The 14,921-nt window shown below is 44.2% G+C and overlaps 1 protein-coding gene across 1 annotated transcript in view; it reads right to left on the reverse strand.

Annotated features, from left to right (window-relative positions):
- LOC126282169 (teneurin-m) overlaps positions 1–14,921 on the reverse strand; it is a 1,262,550-nt gene that overhangs the window by 887,656 nt on the left and 359,973 nt on the right. The window lies entirely within an intron of this gene.

Below are 14,921 nucleotides of genomic sequence, written 5' to 3' on the forward strand. Positions count from 1 at the left end.
CTTCAAGGCATTAGCAGATAAGGATCCCTCGGAAACGCGTCGTTTTACCTATTTGTTATAGTAAAACGATAGGAAGTAGCATTTCGATCGGTAAAATTGATGTTTTTAGTGTTTCAGTTGTGTTGTTAGTGCTATGAAAGTATACCGTTTCTATCGTGCGATAAAATGATGATATATCAAAATTGCGTCTCTCTCTGGTACAATTTGCATATTAAACATAAAATAATGACCTTTTTAGCTGCAGTTTTTGATTGTGTATACACCTGGCTACCTTGTCGAAGCCTTATCGTAGTTGATAGCCGCGTGAACTGTGGAGAGATGGGTACGTTTGCGTCCAAGATCCTGAACCTTTCTTATTAATTTAATAAAAGTATTAATAGAAAAAGTCGACTTTATTTATCATAAATAATGTACTTTGGGTAATTTCTGTTGCTAAGGCCAACGACTGGATTTTTTCTCCAGTGGCCATAAATCTTAACAGACTATGTCAGAAAGTAAACAAACGCAATACACCGGGCAACTCTATAAAATACATATAACTGTCTCTTGGTTTCGTGGACTGTCTCATGTTAGTATCTTGGCGATAAATATCTTTTTCAATGGTGGTGAGCAGCTACGAAAAACTCTGCTCTTCCATTCACTTGAAACTCCGAAACGAATCTCGATGTTTTTGAAATCTATGTCATGACGACTGTTACTTCAGAGTGGTGATAGTCAATGCAACAATGCGAATATGGATATTATACCTGCACAAACTATCTTTAGACACTATATTCAATTTAAAAACGAAGATCGATCGAAGATTCAACTGAGCTAGCGAATAAATTCTACTAGTACGTATCTCGGATCGTTGTAGAACCTTATGTAGTGTTCCTCTATCAGCAATTCGCTGCTCAAGCCATCGACGAGTCGCAGTTTTCTCCGCTCTTCTCCGAAAAGCGGTAGCAGAATTAACGCACCTATTTTACGAGCGTTCCGCTGGAGAGCGCTGAGGTCGCAAATCACGATGACGAGCATGTTATGTAAGATGCAGCACGTCGTTTCAGAGCGTGCGGCAACCACGACGCGTGCTTCGCAACAATAAGCACATCCCGTATGAGGACGGCTTCACGGTGCGTGGCAGACAGTGTATATAGTACCAGTACCGTTTCCTCATACCGTGTCTGATTCTGCAATGTGAGTGGGAAGAACCACTCAGGCACGGAGATGGGGCCAGGTAGCCCAACCTCCCCCCCCCCCATTCCCCACCTAAAAAAAATTCTCAGTAGAAATATTCATATTTTTATGTACATCAATTCACAGTTTCCTCAGATAGCTTTCAGAGAAGAAAGTAGCACGAAAATAAGAGGCACGAGAATGCAAGGTATTCTACACTGAAGCGACAAAGAAACTGGTATAGGCATGAATATTCAAATATAGAGATATGTAAACAAGCAGAATCCGGCGCTGCGGTCGGCAAAGCCTATGTAAGACAACAAATGTCTGGCGCAGTTGTTAGATCGGTTACAGCAGGTACAATGGTAGGCTATAAAGATGTAAGTGAGTTTGAACGACCATTTCACGAGTGTATCGTGAATATCAGGAATCCAGTAAAAGCCGGCCGGAGTGGCCGAGCGGTTCTAGGCGCTACAGTCTGGAACCGCGCGATCGCTGCGGTCGCAGGTTCGAGTCCTGCCACGGGCAATGATGTGTGTGATGTCCTTAGGTTAGTTAGGTTTAAATAGTTCTAAGTTCTAGGGGACTGATGACCTCAGAAGTTAAGTCCCGTAGTGCTCAGAGCCATTTGAACGAATCCTGTAAAACATCAAATCTCCGACATCAGTGCGGCCGCAAAAAGATGGTACAAGAACGCAACCAACGACTACTGAAGATAATCGTTCAACGTGGCAGAAGTGAACGCTTCCGCAAATTGCTGCAGATTTCAATACGAACCATTCGACGATATGGGCTTTCGGAGCCGAAGGCGCACTCGAGTACTCTTGATGACTACACGACACAAAGCTTTAGATCTCGCCTTGACCCGTGAACACAGACATTGGACTGTTGGTGACAGGAAACATGTTGCCTGCTCGGACGAGTTTCGTTTCAAATTGTATCGAGCGGATGTACGTGTATGGGTAGGGAGACAACCGCACGAATCTATGAAACCTGCATGTCAGCAGGGGACTATTTAACCTGGTAGAGGATCTGTAAAAGTGTTGGGCGTGTGATACTTTTAGATACGAGCGTGACAGGTGAGACGTACGTAAGTATGCTGTCTGACCACCTGCAACCATTCATATCCATTGTGCATTCCGACGGACTTGGTCAATTCCATGGACAATGCGACATCCTACACATCCAGAATTGCTGCAGAGTGGCTCTAGCAACACTGTTCTATGTTTAAACACTTCCGCTGGCCACCAAACTCCCCAGACATGAACATTATTAAGCATATCTGGGATGCCTTGCAACGTGCTGTTCAGAAGAGATCTACACCCCGCTCGTACTCTTACGCATCAGTGGACAGCTTTGCAAGAGTCAAGGTGTCAGTTCCTTCCAGCACTACTTGAGACGTTAGTCGAGTCCATGGCACGTCTTGTTGTGACACTTCTGCGTGCTCGCGGGGGTCCTACACGATAGTTGAGGCAGCTGTACCAATTTCTTTGGCTCTTGGAAGCTTTTGGCCTTAGAAGCTCTGTTTAACACAGGACAGTTTTAAGTTTCCCGTCCCAGCTTGCGACATGACTGGTAGAGGAAAGATTTCCTGCGAGGAAAATGCTCCAGTTCATAAGCTGGCGGTACGTGCTGCCAACGACAAATCCCACATGGTTCGCGAGTCCAGAGGTATACAACCGGCAAACCATAGGAAGTTGAGTAAGGCAACACCTCGACCGTAACGAGCGTAGGCGCAAATGGCTGAAAGGAACAGTGTCGCCACCCGCCCCCCCCCCCCCACCCCGTCACACACACACACACACACACACACACACACACACACACACACACACACACACAGTTACATGGGCGTAACGTATGTTTGTTAGCGTAGTGCTAAGCGAAATAATGATAATGCTGGATGCACATCGTAAATTACGATGTAATCCAAGTCGTGAGCGTCTGTTGCTATTCTGCTTCTCAAATTATTTTCTGACACATGTAGAATGAACTATGACTGATTTTACAATCACACTAAGGAATGCATATTGGAAACCACCATGAGAAGTTTCCGCCATTTTCTACCATTCTTGTTGTCAGATATGCGGTCTGTCTTTCGCGCAGCATTTCTAAATATTTCACGTTCTACGCATTGAAGATCTTCATGAAACATTAAAACTTCGTGGAATATTATGTTAATTCTTCGGGTATTTTTTATGGTAAGTAAAATGCCACGTATTTTTTTGAAATATTGATATAACCTGTGGACATTTAAGCCATACATCGTTTCTCGTGAATCACACTGCATCCTGAAACACAAGAAGAATATCGTAAGACAGCTAGCGAGTTAGGGAGCAGGGAGTCACACCTACGGCTGCGCAGAATCACTTTCACTCCACACCGGGAACGCTAAGTCAGTAGAGAGCCGCGGCCTGACGTGCCCTACGTCATCTCCATCCGACGCCACCCCTCGGCTGCTCAGGGAACGAGGAGTCGCGAGCGGGCGAAGCGGCCGCACCCTTCCGCTGGCGCGAGAAGAGCCAGCCAGGCACCGCCGGAGCGAATGTGGATTTATTTCCCGAGCAGCGGCCTTTCATTTTTATTCCCTCCCTTTGCTCTACTCTGCTCTGCTCCACCCTATCCCTCTCCTCTCCTGCCCCCCCCCCCCTCCTGATCACGCCCTTGCCGTACAGTGCCAGTGCTTTCGAGGAGCTCCTTCTTTGCCCGTGACAGCTGCAGATTTGTTGCGAAAATTTCTCCTCTTCCTCGCAGTGCGCAATGTGCGGTCTGTAGGAGACGTTCCAATAACCTTTACGTCTGTAACGTATATGCATCTACCGAGGTAAGTAAATTCACTTTTATGAAAGGTTGAAATCTCTACGACAATGCTGTTCTGAAAGTATGTTCACAGTGGGGACGGACTGAGCTACCGGGGCTCCTAAGTCACGAACTACGACGGGTACATATGGATGTAGTCGTAAAGCAGCATAATTACTGGTTTTCATAGTAGCGCAGCCAACCTTCGTAGTAAAGTGTACAGGTCAAAAAGAACTTAAAAGTGTGAAATAGCTGAGAAATACGGAAATACCAAGCAAAGTAAGACATTTTTTATATAAAAAAGAAAAGCAGTATCATTTGTTGCTTCGTTGTGATCGTGTATATTGCATTATGAGTGTATCTTTATCCACCCATATTATAAAAGTGAAGGTAGTATAAATGTATGAATGTATGTATGTCCCAACCGTGCTTAGTACACATATCATTTACTGCCTGGACATCCTAGCCGTGGGTATAAGAGGCACCTAACAATCAAAGCGGTGGGGATAGGGATGAAAACGCAGTATAGCCCAAGATCCGTGAATATCGGCAGTTTAGTCATCCAGAATTTGATAATTAGAGCACTTAGAAATTTTCAACAAACATTAAACATAATTTAAAAGCAATATGAAACTTTTTCTCGCTGATAACACCCACAAATGAAAGTTCATCGCTTAATACATTTTCGCTCTTCATGCACTAAAACTGCCGCATGAAGCAAGACGTTTTGATCATCACTTCTTTCTTACTAACTCTATTCGCAATAAATTTTGCAGACAGCATCCGCATGTGCCACTGAATGTACCTGAAAAATTGTGTCATTGTACACCCCATAGTCCAGGAGATAAGTCGTCATAATCATTGAGGTGCGTGATAATGGAACTGCAGGACGAAATTCGCTAGAGAGACAGGTGAAGTTTGTATACGAATATGTAATGTACAGGGTGTTTCAAAAATGACCGGTATATTTGAAACGTCAATACAAACTAAACGAGCAGCTATAGAAATACACCGTTTGTTGCAATATGCTTGGGACAACAGTACATTTTCAGGCGGGCAAACTTTCGAAATTACAGTAGTTACAATTTTCAACAGCAGATGGCGCTGCAAGTGATGTGAAAGATATAGAAGACAACGCAGTCTGTGGGTGCGCCATTCTGTACGTCGTCTTTCTGCTGTAAGCGTGAGCTTTTCACAACGTGCAAGTGTGCTGCGGACAACATGGTTTATTCCTTAGAACAGAGGATTTTTCTGGTGTTGGAATTCCACCGCCTGGAACACAGTGTTGTTTCAACAAGACGAAGTTTTCAACTGAAGTTTAATGTAACCAAAGGACCGAAAAGCGATACAATAAAGGATCTGTTTGAAAAATTTCAACGGACTGGGAACGTGACGGATGAACGTGCTGGAAAGGTAGGGCGACCGCGTACGGCAACCACAGAGGGCAACGCGCAGCTAGTGCAGCAGGTGATCCAACAGCGGCCTCGGGTTTCCGTTCGCCGTGTTGCAGCTGCGGTCCAAATGACGCCAACGTCCACGTATCGTCTCATGCGCCAGAGTTTACACCTCTATCCATACAAAATTCAAACGCGGCAACCCCTCAGCGCCGCTACCATTGCTGCACGAGAGACATTCGCTAACGATATAGTGCACAGGATTGATGACGGCGATATGCATGTGGGCAGCATTTGGTTTACTGACGAAGCTTATTTTTACCTGGACGGCTTCGCCAATAAACAGAACTGGCGCATATGGGGAACCGAAAAGCCCCATGTTGCAGTCCCATCGTCCCTGCATCCTCAAAAAGTACTGGTCTGGGCCGCCATTTCTTCCAAAGGAATCATTGGCCCATTTTTCAGATGCGAAACGATTACTGCATCACGCTATCTGGACATTCTTCGTGAATTTGTGGCGGTACAAACTGCCTTAGACAACACTGCGAACACCTCGTGGTTTATGCAAGATGGTAACCGACCGCATCGCACGGCCGACGCCTTTAATTTCCTGAATGAAAATTTCGATGATCGTGTGATTGCTTTGGGCTATCCGAAACATGCAGGAGGCGGCGTGGACTGGCCTCCCTATTCGCCAGACATGAACCCCTGTGACTTCTTTCTGTGGGGACACTTGAAAGACCAGGTGTACCGCCAGAATCCAGAAACAATTGAACAGCTGAAGCAGTACATCTCATCTGCATGTGAAGCCATTCCGCCAGACACGTTGTCAAAGGTTTCGGGTAATTTCATTCAGAGACTACGCCGTATTATTGCTACGCATGGTGGATATGTGGAAAATATCGTACTATAGAGTTTCCCAGACCGCAGCGCCATCTGTTGTTGACAATTGTAACTACTGTAATTTCGAAAGTTAGTCTGCCTGAAAATGTACTGTTTTCCCAAGCATATTGCAACAAACGGTGTATTTCTATCGCTGCTCGTTTAGTTTGTATTGCCGTTTCAAATATACCGGTCATTTTTGAAACACTTTGTATGTTAAATACATCTTAAATATATTTAACATATGCGTACGCTATTAAGTCATGGGCAAAATGCTCATATCCTAAGCACAAACACGCACACTCATGTCCGAGGGAGGACTCGAACCTCCGCCGGGACCAGCCGCACAGTCCATGACTGCAGCGCCCTAGACCGCTCGTCTAATCCCGGACGGCTAATAAGTCGTTCAGTTATTAGAATCAGTGCTTGTATTCAGATATAAATTAGAAAAATTGTCAGTTTCAGATCCAATTCGAGAGCTGAGTAGTGACTGAAGGTCAGCTTTTTGCAATGCGTATCGTGACGTATGTGTCGGTTTTAGGCCTTAAAACGGTAGAAATATGGACGTGTGCCGTGTATGGATACCTATGGTCCAAGCCAGTACCTGTACTGAGACACTATTGACACTGTGGAGAGCTACGTATCCATCCCAGGCCTCGTCAAATTTCCCTGCGGACGGAATGGAGAGCGGAGGCGACACCGCCCGGTGTGTGTGACGTCACTGGAGACGGGGGAGGGCGTGCAGGCGGCGGCACTCGAGGCGAGCGGCCGGATGGGGGCGTCTCGTGTTTTCCACTCGGCCCGGTTGGCCTGCCCTTCCCAGCCCTTGGCGGGCCGCCCAAAGTGCCTGCCGGCCGCCCTTGACACCTCACTGGCGACCGCCTACAAACAACGGCTTTTGCGACTCGGCCGGAGAGCGCAGAAGAAGGCAGGACGCCAAAATAAGCCGCCAACTTCAAGAGTCGCGGCCGCCCAGTACTCGCACTCTGCTCTCCTCTCATGTCTGGATTACGGCGAGTGTCAACGACACGAATACACAGCAACCGTTGTTTCTGCTGGACTACACGAGCTCTTTCGGAACTCGAACATATTCTTCGCCAGGTTCGCATCCATTCGGTCCTCGAAAAAGTGACGGCGCGTGCGGGGACCGTCGGTTACCACATCTCTCCCCTTCTCAAAAATAGCTTGCCGTTACTTCCACTCTTAACGAGACACAGATACCTATGGTCTTGGTAATGATTAGAGTTGTAAAGCTATCGTAGGCTACAATAGACTGTCTTTTTAATAAGCGTAGACCAGGGCAGTTTTCTTCGTAGCTTTGGCCAGTTAAGCCTGGTTCACACAGGCAACAAAAGTATCGCCACTGCTAATGGCGAACTGCAGTTGCTTTGTAGTTGCATGTGTGAACTCCTAGTTTTGGGTGGCGCTATTTAAGAAGCGCAACTTTTGTCACGCCACAAAAAGTTGAACCTGGTTCTACTTTGTTGCGCCATTTTGCCTTCTCCATAATCTGATAACGTCATTCGATTTCTACCTCGCGGCTGGATTCAAACCTTTCTAGTGTGTTTTCGTTCGCAGAGAGTGCTTTTGTTTGTGCGTTTGCTATTAATATGTCGAAAAGGTGGTCAACAGCGACAATTATGAGATTCTTGAAGGTGTTATAAGAACGAGAATGCGTTTGGAACCACAAAAGCAAATCAAACAAAGACAGAAATTTGAGAGATGCTGCATGAATTGAAATAGTAAACAGTATGTTTGAATATGTACCTGGAATTGATGTAGCTACAACAAACTTAAAAATTCGAAGCATTCGAAATGCTTACATGAATGAACAGAAAAAGTATTGAAATCATTTAAGAGTGGTGCGTCTAGAGAAGGTATTTATAAACCCAGCCTTGCTTGGTTTGAAGCTGCTGACCGGTTCTGAAAACATGTAGTTGAGAGAAGAGAGACGAGAAACACTTTGGTAAGTAATATTTTACATTTATTATGTTTCCAAAACATCTTATTTAGTAATATGTACAGCCGTTTAATCCGTTTCTTTGTTGTTAACTCTTCGCTCAGTTCTAATGCCACAATTTGCGCTGCGACATTAAAACAGGCCCGAATCATTTCAGCTGAGACAGGAGACGCCATTTTGCAAACTGCGCAATTACGAAGAATTTGTGGCGTCCTGTGTGAATGGTAGCTCACAGCGCCACTCCAGAATGACTTGACTTGTGGCGATACTTTCGTTGCGTGTGTGAACCCAGCTTTAATGTCGAACCCACTTTACCTGTACGTTACGTGTGTTGCATACCCATCGGGCGTAAGCTAGCAATGTCTTACTGGGTTCCCCTATAAACTGGAGGAGGTAAACTGTCTGGAAACTGATTGGGGATATATGAAGGGCTGATAATCTATGGAATACTTTTCTTATACATAGTTATCTTCTTGTCTGTTATTTAAAAGTAACGAAATTGAAACTTCCAGTGTTTAACTCAGATTTTATTCGAAAATTGTTGATTTGCAATGTGAATGAGCGGGGTAGCACAGTGACTAGCACACTGGACTCGTTTTCGGGAGGACGACGGTTCAAATTTGTATCCAGCCATGGTTTTCCGTGATTTCGTAAATGGCTTAAGGCAAATGGTGGGATGGTTCCTTCGAAGGGAGCACGGCCGCTTTCCTTATTCAAAGTTTGCTTTCTGTCTCCAATGACCTTGATGTCGACCGGAAGTTACACACTAATGTCTTCCTCCTGTTGATTTGTAACGTGAAACACGCAGATGTTTCACTAAAAATAAAGAAAAATATCCAGTTTTGTTGTATAGCTCTAGAAAACTCAATTTCCTCAATAAAAAGGTACAGTTAAAAAAAAACGCAAAAGGAAAATATATCAAACATTGCTTCACTACTTCGTTGAACTTACATAAAACATGTTCATGTCGCTCACAAACAACTTTCGCATTAATCAGTAATAAGAGGAAACTGTTGCCTTTGATCAATGTGTGGTTGTAATTACGTGAAAGGAGAGAGAGAGAGAGAGAGAGAGAGTGAGTGAAATGCGTCCTGACATATAACAAACGGGGTACGGAGGTATGACGGAAGAACATAACACTTCCGTTTAAAATGAAATGATCATATGGTATTATTGGCCGGGAGATCACTTTTGGATCGTTCGTTCACCTGGTCCAACTCTTTCTATTTGACACAACTTCCGTGTCTTGTTTGTCGATGAAGACGAGATGAGATGGTTAGGATGACATAATCATCCAGTTTCAGATCGGAGAATATTGCCGACCCTGCCGCTAATCAAACTCGGGCCTCACGACATAGAGACAGCGATGCCGATCACTAAATAACGAGCTGCGGAGACACTTGACGTAAAAAATCTATCGATGAAAATCAATGTGGGCCCTTTTCGAAAAGTTAAAGCAAATTACTCAGTTCAGAAACTTCAGTTTATATTGATGTGTAGATAAGCGAGGACCCGTAGTGCAAGTAGAAAATCTGTGGGTCCTCTGGTCAGTTTGTCGTCATGCCACATAGGCAGAGCTGCGCTCTACAGAAACTACGTTTACATAGTTTTGGTACACTACATCGATGACGTAGTATATGATAGGATTACCGGTAGTATTGGTAGCACTGGTAGGGAAAGAAACATAAATGAATGTTAAAGAGAGAAACTGGGACCCGACAACATGATTGATTTGTTATTTTGCACCTAATTAGAAGAGCATGTCATTTCGTTGTGTATTTTGTATCCTTAAGGAATACAAACAGCTTTTTACAAGTAATAAAAATTTGTTGATCATAAAATTTCTACTTTTTTATGTATCTATAGCAATTTCTTTGATGCAAGCACAGTTCACATGCGCAGACATAAAAAATAATGTAATTCTTTTTGTTGTTTTGTACTCAGCAGAGGGTTCATCATCATGATCAAAGGCAAGAGTTTCCTGTTATTAAAGTGGTAACGCCCGATAGATATGCAACATTACTCACGCACCGGTAACACGGTTAGAAGTCTAACTGACCAAAGCTACTAGGAAAACTACCTTAGTGTTCGCTTAGTTATGGTAGCCTACTGGAGTACTAAAATTCTACAATTAACAGAGTAGACTGATTATCGTGTTTTCAGCAGCACAGACAGTGCGGAAGACCGAATCGTCACCGCCTGGGTTACCGTCCCCTCCAGATTGCATGGTTTCTGCTAGTTAACCATCGAGAACTCGCTGGACAAGCGCTCGCTAAGCCAGCAGGCCCTATCGACTACGCCGGTGGTGGGATGCAAAGTACGAGGGAGATTCAGGCCGACGCCTCAACTTTTCCCATCAGACGGCGTGCAGTATCCCGAATAATCCGGCACGCACCACTTGCGGCTTCAGTGCCGTAGTCCCAGAAACTACGCGCTCAGCCCTGAAACTGCCTTGTTGTCCGCCTGCTGTTGCATAAAAACGGCGACAGACACGCTACAGTCGCGTTCTGAGACCAGGTTAAAAAGTGTCGTCAGTGTAGACCGTAGTGTCATCTGGCAACTGATTTCAACTGTGAAGGATTACGAGGGAGAGCAACGAACAGCTGAGTTAATCGCTGCATTGCTTTTATACTTTACTAGCTACAGTGCCCGACGTAGCCCGGGATGTTTAATATCTACCAAAGAAATTGATCAGCCCAGTGCCTACTACCATTTGTAATTCATTACTTCAAACAAATTTTCGCAAATTATATATGTTCCCTGTATGAAAAGATGGTTAGTTGTGCCATGTGGCCTGCCGTTGTGGCCGCGCGGTTCTAGGCGCCTCAGTCCGGAACAGCACTGCTGCTACGGTCGCAAGTTCGAATCCTGCCTCGGGCATGGATTTGTGTGACGTACTTAGGTCAGTTAGGTTTAAGTAGTTCTAAGTCTAGGGGACTTATGACCGCAGATGTTATGTCCCGTAGTGCTTATAGCAATTTGAACCTTTTTTTGCGCTGTGTGTTGTTGCATTTTGCGGTATTTCATTGTGTTTTTGGAAAATTCCTCTTCTCAGTACAAGGAAAAACCAGCTGAAGTTGCAAATGTTACTTTTTCTTATTCACTGGATGACCAGTATCAGGCTGGGACCCATTTTCAGATCATCGTAACAGATATACTATGACTTAAAAATGGGCTCATAGATACATCTGTATGCACTTAACTGTTCTGTTGCACATTTTCGCCATGGTTTTTGAATTTTCGGATTTACCTATTTCACTACCTGTTACGATGATTTGAAAATGGGCCCCGGCCATAAATTAGTAACTGAGCGAAGAAAAAGATAAAAAAGTAAGTGAAATTTGCAACTTCAGCTGATTTCTCTTGGTAATGATTAACGGAAATTGCTGACCTACAATTATTCCAGCACGCTGGCGTTTCGTAAATTCATCTTCTATTGTCTCAACTCTGTTTTGTCTGTTTCAGGTAAATCTGTCTTTGAGAACGACTCAAATTGTTCGAAAATTTTACTGCACAGGTACTATAACCATGACAATCCTTAACGTTTCTATGGCACTATGGATTTTAATAATAACTGTGAAAGAAGGACTAAAATATCTTCTAGGCTATAGGTCATATGTAACAACGGCAACTGATCAATAAATAAAAGTTTGCAATCATTTCTTGTCAAATTCTCGAGCATTCGCTCGTCCCGCAGTCTTGTGAAGTCTGATAGTACTATCTCCAAGACGGATATTGCCGCTGTAATTTATTTTCACGATAGTAATTACAGTCAGTTAACTACGATACATTTCGTTTGTTAAGCATTTAATTTGACGTTTATTTTCTTCATTGTTTCATCCGAATGTAGAAATTTCACGTAAATCGGCCAACAACTTTTCGGGATGTTTGGTGGCAACGTTTCTCCTTTAAATATATCATATGCATGTGTATTTAAATGCTGTGTATATTTAAAAAATTATAGCCTATCTCTGCACAAATGTTCATTAGAGGACGGTATAGAAATCTGAAGTAACACGGCCAAGACCTTTTTGAAAGTTTTGGTGACAACCGTTACCCTTCACACATTACGTACATGTATGCCTCACGTCAGTTTGCGAAATCTTGTGTAGACAGTGTCTTGAAGCCAGAGTGAGCAAAAATTCATCAAAATGGAAATAAAACTGTTGATGTGTATGAATTATAAGCAAACGGACCCGCTTACAAGTCCATAAGGCGCAAAAACGCACTTACACATTCCTGGAAAGTGTGGTCTCTACCACGTCACGTACGCTCATACAAAGTTATCAATAGAGGCAGGACACAAGCGGCTCGTCATTGTCCCTAAAGCAGTTCCGATAGGCTGGACGAATGATTATTGGTAACACTTTTGGACATGTGTTCGGAACCAAAACGTGCTCAGACAAACTGTCTAGCACAGGTGTTACGTTCTTTGGGGTTGTCAGGGGTGAAACAGCCCGTATCACGTATCACCCCCGCAGTTACCACCGAGACAGCCGGAAAGGGCAATAATCGTGAGGGCGCTGCTAGTTGCAGCCAGAAAAAACACCGTGCACACGCCACAAGGAAAAGAAAAGGAAAGGAAAGAGGAGCGGAACGAGAAAATTTGTCGGCCTGCACGAGATGTGGAGCGTTTCCCCCCGTAACCCTTCCGTGTAATTAGGTCTCATTAGGGCAGGTAATTTCTAGTCACGGCGTCCGACACAATGCCGGCCAATTGCGCGTCCCGACCTGAGGCGACCTGCGCTGCCCTTTATCTGGTGCGCGCTTTTTGTGCCACCAGCCAGGGGCTAAGGGCAAAGTCAGTGGCAGAGGTAGAGGGGAGGGTGGGTGTGGGGGGGGGGGGGGGGAGTAGCTGCTCAACACTTCTAACACACCTGCTGGATCTCACACTAGGCCACGGAGTAATACGACCAACCTGCAGATGCTCTTTACCCCTGGACCTCGCGGTTCTTCACTGTTTCTATTTAACACGAGAGCGTCACGTTAATGCCCAACGAGCTCCGTGGAAGACGCTGCATGAAAGACGACCTGAGTCACGCAAACACTTATTTTTACACTTCAAGATAAGCCACCAAGCTATTCCTTCACCCAATATGAAAACTATATGTCCAAACCGCTGACGCCAATGTATTATTTCGGACATGATTATGCTTGCGTTATCATGATATTTCTGGAGACCGAATATTTCGTCTGTAGAAATCAATAAAGACAGCTCAAACAACGACCATGTGAAACCCAGTCCGCTCTGCTCGTCCACGAGACGTTGAAAACCATAGCTACCGACGTCCAGGTTGATGGCTTGTTCTTTGACTTCCGGGAGGCATTCGACACAGTTCTTCACCAATGAACAAAATACAAGGGTACGGAATAGATTAGCTTAGTGACCCGACCGAAGAGTTCTTGGGAACCCGAACACCTCACGTCGCTTTTAAAGGAGAGGAATCTTCAGATGTATAGGTAACTTCGCGCTGAACCCAAATTAGCGCTGTAGGACCACTACTTTTCAATATATCTGTAGGACTTAATGGATAACATCGGAAGTTCCACTAGGCTTCTCGTGGATGATATTCTTACACACAGAGAAATCAACACGCTGGAAAATTGTGCCGAAGTGCAGGGTGACCTGCACGGCATCTTCTCAGACTTCTGGGATTGGCAATTGAACCTCAATACAAACAAATTTGATTTACTGTGAATCTATAGATAGAAAGGTCCATTATTGTATGATCAAACATTTGCAAGACAATCACTGCACACAGTCACAGCCATTAAAAGTCTGAGAATGTGTGTACCGAGGGACTTAATGTGGAATGAGCACATAAAACTAATCGCAGGAAAGACAGATACCGGGTGCTGTTATCTACCGATTCCTTCCTTTTAACCAAGTATTACCGTAAATTTATTTTCTCTCCAATTGGATTTTGTATCTCCAGATTAATTACATGAGCTGCTCTTGGGATTTCTTTACTTTCTACTGCCATTCTGAATGACAGTTCCTCTCTACTTCGAGCATCGTCACAAGCATATTACAGCTCAGATCATGAAACTCTTCTACTACTCTTCGTGTTTTATTTTCTAACCTAGTTCCCTCAGCACCGCCAGATTCAATTCAACTACACTCCATAACCCTGTTTCACTCTTGTTGATGTTCACGTTAATGCATGTTTCCATAACATTATCCATCCCCTTTCACTGCTATTCCAATCCTTTAGCGTCTCTGATAGAATTACGACTGTTAAGCAAATGAAAATCTTAATTATGTTCTATTACACAAATGAGACAATACTAGAAAAACTGAAGGTGTATCATTTTTCGGCGTAGTCCCCCCATGACGTGTAATGCACTCATTCCACCGCTTCGGAAGTGCAGGGGAACCTGGTGAGGTGATTTTTTTAAAAAAAATTTGTGAATTGAACCACGCGTGCACTGCCATTTTCAGTTTTTAGCCTTTCTGAAGTCCTCGCATCCCAGCGCTTCTTTGAGCCTTCGGAGACGTGAATTTCACTCGGGGCGAAGTCTGTTGAGTAAGGTGTATGTTCAAGACATTCAGATTTTGTAATCTGCATTATTGCTACATTTGAAAGGGCAATATGAAACGGGCACTATCAGAAGCCCTCGTCGTTACCTCCTGATTTTGTAGGAGATGTGAGTATGAATTGCTGGAGGCTGTTAATTCCCTTTCCACGTAATGCTCCAAATTCTATGCGCGCCCCAAAGAAGTGCACATG

This window comes from Schistocerca gregaria, chromosome 7 (assembly GCF_023897955.1).
Source record: "Schistocerca gregaria isolate iqSchGreg1 chromosome 7, iqSchGreg1.2, whole genome shotgun sequence".
Lineage (NCBI taxonomy): Eukaryota > Metazoa > Arthropoda > Insecta > Orthoptera > Acrididae > Schistocerca > Schistocerca gregaria.